The sequence below is a fragment of the Solanum stenotomum genome, chromosome 1 (assembly GCF_019186545.1).
Source record: "Solanum stenotomum isolate F172 chromosome 1, ASM1918654v1, whole genome shotgun sequence".
In the NCBI taxonomy this organism is placed as follows: domain Eukaryota; kingdom Viridiplantae; phylum Streptophyta; class Magnoliopsida; order Solanales; family Solanaceae; genus Solanum; species Solanum stenotomum.
In genome coordinates, this window is record NC_064282.1 from 31,107,507 (window position 1) to 31,113,794 (window position 6,288).

Here is a 6,288-nt window from a genome sequence, read left to right on the forward strand (position 1 = left end):
GGGCTTGTATGAGACCCCTTTGGGGTCAAGTATGTCGTGTTATGTCTAGGGGGTACACGTGGATCGTGACAAACTTGGTTTCAGAGAATAAGGTTTTGGGATGGTTTTAGGATGTCTCAAATCACTTCTAGTATAGTCTTGTTCATAAATGTGAAGCGCACCACATTTTATGAATAGGAGGCTATCAGATGTTAGGAAAACTTCACTTCTTCATTCTCTAAGTTGTGCCCTAGAGTTTAGATTTATTAGATCTTTCTCCTAATGTGTGCCCTATGATTTTTAGGATATGACTACTTAAATGGCTTACGTTGAAATGAATGAGGAAGGCAATGTGGAGCAACAGATTCCTCTCCATGCTCCTCTCCAAGCTCCAATTGATCCTATAGGGGAAGATATGACTCATGCGGAGTTTAGGTCCGCTATACAATTGTTGGCTCAAGCCTTGACAATGCAAGTCAACAAAGAGGTTGTAACCCCGGCAAATCCAATAAGGGGGATGGCTGCTTCTAGGGTAAGGGGCTTCTTGGGGTGGTATCCTCTTATGTTTAATGGCTCCAAGGTGGGAGAAGATCTTCAAGAGTTTGTAGAGGAGGTATCTAAGGTGTTAGACTGTACGAGTAACTCTGGTAGAGAAGGTGGAGTTAACTTTTTTTTTACACAAAGGGGTTGCACAAATATGGTATGATCAATGGAAAGGGACTAGACCTGTAGGATTGGGCCTTATAGAGTGGGAAGGATTCAAGAGTGCCTTTCTCGATAGGTTCTTCCCTTTAGAAATGAGAGAAGCTTTGGTGCTTGAGTTCATCAACCTTAGACAAGGTGATATGAGTGTTAAGGAATATGCATGGAGCACTACAACATTTTAGGCATACAACCACCCTAGAAAAGTGTGGCCTAAACTATGAAAAAGTGTGGCCTTTGATAAAAGGCCACACTTTTGGACTTTAAGCAACACTTTTCCAGTGGTGCCCAAAGGGAGCGTAACCTTAGAGTTTAGGCAACATTTTTGAAGTGTCGCCTTATCAACTACACTTAAAAGCGTAGCCTAAAAGGAAAAAAGGCCACGCTTTCCAATACCTCATATAGCAACATTTCTATCTCATACAACTACACTTTCAAGCGTGGCCTTTGCTTCCTTATTGCCCATAATTTCAAAGTGTTGCCTTTTCTATCTTATGTATGACAACACTTTGAAGTGTAGTCCTTGCCCGTCTGCATACAACAATTTACAATCCGTTGGCTACACTTTTAAGTGTGGTAATATTATTTAGGCTATAAAATATTTATATGCCACAATTTCTAGTTAAAAAACACCAATATTGTTTTGCAATAAATAATCTCAAGCATTAAATTAGCTAATAAGTAATTCAAATATATATATGTATTTGCAATAAACTTCAAAAGATAGCATGTCTTGTGTACATACACATACTTATAAAATAATATTCTAAATATGTTTACACAATAGTTCAAAAAGTACTCTTACAATAGTTCAATATATTCTAGCAATGAATATGTTTCACAAAATCAAATATAATGTATTCAAACTTAAACAATAGTGAGAGAAAAGCTATAATCCCTAGGATGGAAAATGCATAAATCTCTATACCCATTCTGCTGGATCTCCCGAATTTCCATTTAGCAGTTTGTGATTCTCTTCTTTGGACTTGCTATCCTTAGTCACTGGTAGCAACAAGGCACTAGTGCGATCAGGCAGTTCTGCAAGAAAGAATGGGGAAAGATGAATATGTGTGATGCCGAGAGAAGACTCCTTGCAAAGGCATTGCTCGACACATTATATTCTGTTAACTTCTTGTAAACATACAATCAATCAAAATAGAATTAAAACAACATTGTCCTCTCAGCCAACTACTATTAGTCGTTTTAAAAAATTATATGATACTCGTCCAATAAGTAAACTAACCAGTTTATAGAGCTTAGATAGAACAAATGCTAAAAACTTGTTTAAATTACCAGTCAAATTGCAGATTACAGTTCCAGTTCTAGATTTATTCCAGATTGCAGCTTTTAGTTACACATTAAATAGTTAAAAAAAGTTGAAAAACACTCAGATGGACTGGATTGGCATCTTTCTCATGTTTTATCAGATGTAGTTAATGGAATTTCAGTCGTGTTAAATGTTCCACTGTCCTCAGGGGTTTTAGTTGGTATAAATTGTGTATGGAACTTGAAAATGGATCATAGTGTTACATGTTAAACAAAAATTTCTTGAGAAGAACAATATTTTCTTGCTTGTTGATGACTGTACTCCTTCCTGCTGATGTTAACCTTGCTATCCCTGTTATCACCTAAAACTTGTCATTTACTCATCTTGAGTAATATACACACAAAGAATTAAAGTGGCATTCAATTATCAAGAACAGAAATATTCAATTAGATTGAGTGCAGACTGCGACAGATATGGAGATAGGATACATGATAGTCACATGAGGTGTGACGGTAGTTGTTGTGGTTATAGTTTGTCTTGATGTTCGGAAATGGAGAAATCCTTCACCAACGTTATGAGGGACATCATTTATGTTGATGAGAGTTGTTGTCTTGTTTCCAGTTCAGTAGCATGTTTCACCAGATATGGTGGAGACAGTAACAATGACTATTCGTCTTTCAGGGACAGGCTTGACAGGGAATGCGAGGTTGTTGTTATGAAAATTATTAGTGTAAGGCAGCAATGAAAGAGGAGCTATGGCAGTAGAAGAAGAGACTGAGGGTGGTGTTTGGACCAAATTATTAGTGTAATTGTTGTTATCTCCTTGCCTTGATCATTTGATCTCTCCATTGCTACATCTACTGCTTGCACTCCCTGTTTCTCACTTCCTTGTTCCATTTCCTTTCTCTTAACTTCAGCAAATTGTTCAGCCGACAATATAAATGTTGTGATCGCGTTATCTTTTTCTTCCAGTTTAGACACAAGGTTCAGAAACTTTTTCTGCATTCATCACCCAATTAACATTTAACAGTCGACAGAAATTACTAGGACTAAAAATATCATGACTCCTACGGTAACATGCATATCTTACAGTACCATGAATCTCTCTACTTTCTCACTAATCAAACATAATTCAGCCCCACCTCTCCCTTTCCCCTTCACCCTAACTAGAAATAAAAACTCAGAGAACTATAGAGGGGAAATTTAGCGCTTTTTATGGATTACATTAGAGACATCAGAAATGATTGAGTTGTGTATCTCAAATGTAAGTTACAGCATAATATGAAATTATGGAAGTGTGAGTTGCATCTAATTCCACATGCAAGGCAAAAACATACATATAGGTTGATTAATTAGAATACCTCCATATTTTCCATGAAATCTGAATTGACTATCATTAATTGTTTCTTGCACATTTCTTGCCACTTAAACAGAACATGAAGTATAATTACCAAAAGGGTTAAGTATTAATTTGTAAACCACTCAAATGACAAACTTTTGGCTTTGGGAAATAAATACCATTGATGGAATAGCTTTCCTTGAAGTTTTAATAGCTTTGGTTTCTTGTTGTGTCTTCTTCAATTCAAGCTCCTCAGTCTTTCTACTCAAATAAAAACACAGTCATAGATGTTTATATATCACCAATGTAAAAGCTTATAATTATAGTATGAAAATTCATTCTTGCATGAATTGGAAGAAGCAGCTGCATTTTCTTAGCAGGAAAGTGTGTCATATATACTAATGAAGAACAAAGATATGAGATCATTTTTAGCATAATAAACACATTTTTTTACCATTACCTGCATTCGATACCCCACCAGTTTTAACAAAGAGAGGAACAAATCAATTTTCTCGCAAACACAATCATTGATTTTTTTACGACGGTAGCAAAAGAACTAACTTGATGAATACAATGAGTCTCAAATAAGATCAAGATTACTGCACTTCTTCATAAACCAAATGAATAGACCTATTTTCTCACAAAAAGACCTGCTATCTCAAAGGTATTTAAACAATCAGAAGCTACAACAAATTGACTCACACATGTTTCCTCAACTAATGATCAAATTGAAAGGAAAAAAAAACAGAAGCTAACATATATATAACACGATGCAAAGGAATTCGAAAACAGAGTTAATGAAGCAACCACAATAGGGAAAGAACTCAATACATCATTCAGCATTTATTTGAAAAAAAAAATTAACAAACCTATGAAAACCAATTGTTAAAGAGAACTTAAAAGACATAGTAAACATAAAAGAGAAAGCGGAATAGAACAAAACTGGACAGAATCGATCCTCACAAGTATAAGATTTAAAATAAAAGCACTAGAGACACAAGATGAAATCTAAAACCTTGACGTCTTGATCCACTCATCCAACTTGAGGTGTACGAATGAAGAACCTGACGTCTAACATAAAACTCTATCACAGAATCCCAACAAATAAGAATAAACTAAGACAAGCAGAGAATTTGTCTCTTGATTTCAGAAAATGTTTCAATACAGTTCTTTAGTACAAGCTCGTTGGCATGTGAACTCTCGGAACTGCATGTAGTCTATAAGGAGAATCATGTGGTAGCATTAAAGCTTGAGAAGAGAAGTTAAGTGAACTCGTCTATACGTCCAATATTGTTTTCTTGAAATGTCTGAATTCTGTTTTTAGCGTTATTAAATCCTCTTCATATGATCTTGGACAATCCGTACCTCAAAAGTTAGCTTTTACATTTGAATTAGGTCCCAAGTCCATTTTCGAAGAATATGTCAAGCTTGAGCTTAGTTTAATCTGTTACACTAAGTTCTTCATTTGTTTTCACTGATAATGTTTTCTGAACTCCGATCGGATACCCCAAAGACTGCCTTGCTTTTGGAGAACAAGAAGAAAAATAGAAAATTGCAGCAAAACACACTACACTAACAAAACAATAATAATGACTTTGCCAATAAAGTTTCATGTCCTGTTACATTGCCTAAATCATCTAAACTCACACTTAAGTCTCTATTGAAGTGATTCGACATTCATGTTCACGTTATTCATGCAGGCACAAGACTCGACAATGCTCTCAATCACAAAAGGAATGCAAAAAGAAAGTAATAGACGAATAGGATACTAAACCAGACGACGTTAGCTCTAATGAGGTACATTTCTCAGTTTTTGCTCCTATCAAACACTAAGATTAAGTACTTCAAAGCCAAGAATTGTATGTTGCATGAGCCAATAAAGAGTAGACTTTCAACAGTCTTTAAACTACTAGAGCGCCAGGAAGTAGCAGTACTACTATTACTACTACAACTACTACAAGCACATCTTCATGTACTTCAAAGCCAACCAAAAAACCTCAGAGTCCTCAGAGTTCTCCGAGAAGTATTGAATCTCATCGTAATTCCACTACGAACAACAAGAATATACCCTCATTGCCAAATGCTAGAAGAAACCGACCTAATAAGTACAACAACAAGAAGGACGTGATGAACAAATTGAGTCGAGTCCAAAGGTCTCAATCAAGAAAAGATTTTTTGAGATCTTGATCATCAAAAATCAACTGATGAAGCTAAAATACGAGCTACACTCCCAAAAATTGTATAAAAAACACAAGCATATCAAAACCCTAAAGCTAAAATATAGACATTCAAAGATAGAATTTGTTACTTGATAAACCCTATTCCAACAAAATCCTATTTTTAGCGAGAACTATGATGTAAATCGTGTCCTTTAGCGAGAATCTCTTCAGTTGTTGACCTCTTCCATTCGGTATGAAATCGTGTTCCTAGCTTCAGTCCTGTCTGAAATCGTGTTCTTAGCCAACAACCCCAAAGTTATCAATTCCTTCTTATTCTCCTCTTCTAAACACAAAATAAAAAATCAATCAATAACAAGAAGACTATTTTTAGTACTTATGGAATAGTAAATTGAACTCACGCTTGATGAAATTGTTATCGGAGAAGAGAATCGAACTCACGCTTGACGAAATCAATTCTTCGACTTCAGTTCTTCATCTATTCAGTTCTTCATCTATTCAGTTCTTCAACTCTTTAGCTCAGACGTTATTCCGAGAAAGAGAGAACTCACGCCTGTTTTTCTCACATATTATGTATTTTATTAAAATTAATGTTTTATGAATTATTTTTCTTGGCCAATAAAAATGGGAGGGAGACTTAAAATAATGTTGGAGGGAAAATTTTGGCCACACTTTTATTGTGTTGTTTTTACAATTATTAAAATAGGACACTTTAAAAGTGTAGCCATATATGTTAATAGTTGTTGTTAATTATATCATATTGTACCAACACTTATAAAGTGTAGCTTATACCATTAAAAGTACACTTTTTAAATGTTGCCAAC

General features: G+C 35.2%; 1 long non-coding RNA gene across 2 annotated transcripts; it reads right to left on the reverse strand.

The window, feature by feature from the left end:
- Positions 1–1,413: 1,413 nt before the first annotated feature.
- Positions 1,414–5,979, reverse strand: LOC125843415 (uncharacterized). 2 transcript variants are annotated; one of them, XR_007444017.1, is made up of 5 exons: positions 5,866–5,957; positions 5,596–5,789; positions 3,467–3,548; positions 3,310–3,372; positions 1,414–1,719 (listed from the first exon to the last, which is right to left on the reverse strand). It is a non-coding gene; the product is annotated as an uncharacterized LOC125843415 (long non-coding RNA). The 2 variants fall into 2 exon arrangements; XR_007444023.1 differs by lacking the exon at positions 1,414–1,719 and having other exon boundaries at positions 2,581–3,372; positions 5,906–5,979.
- Positions 5,980–6,288: the final 309 nt, after the last annotated feature.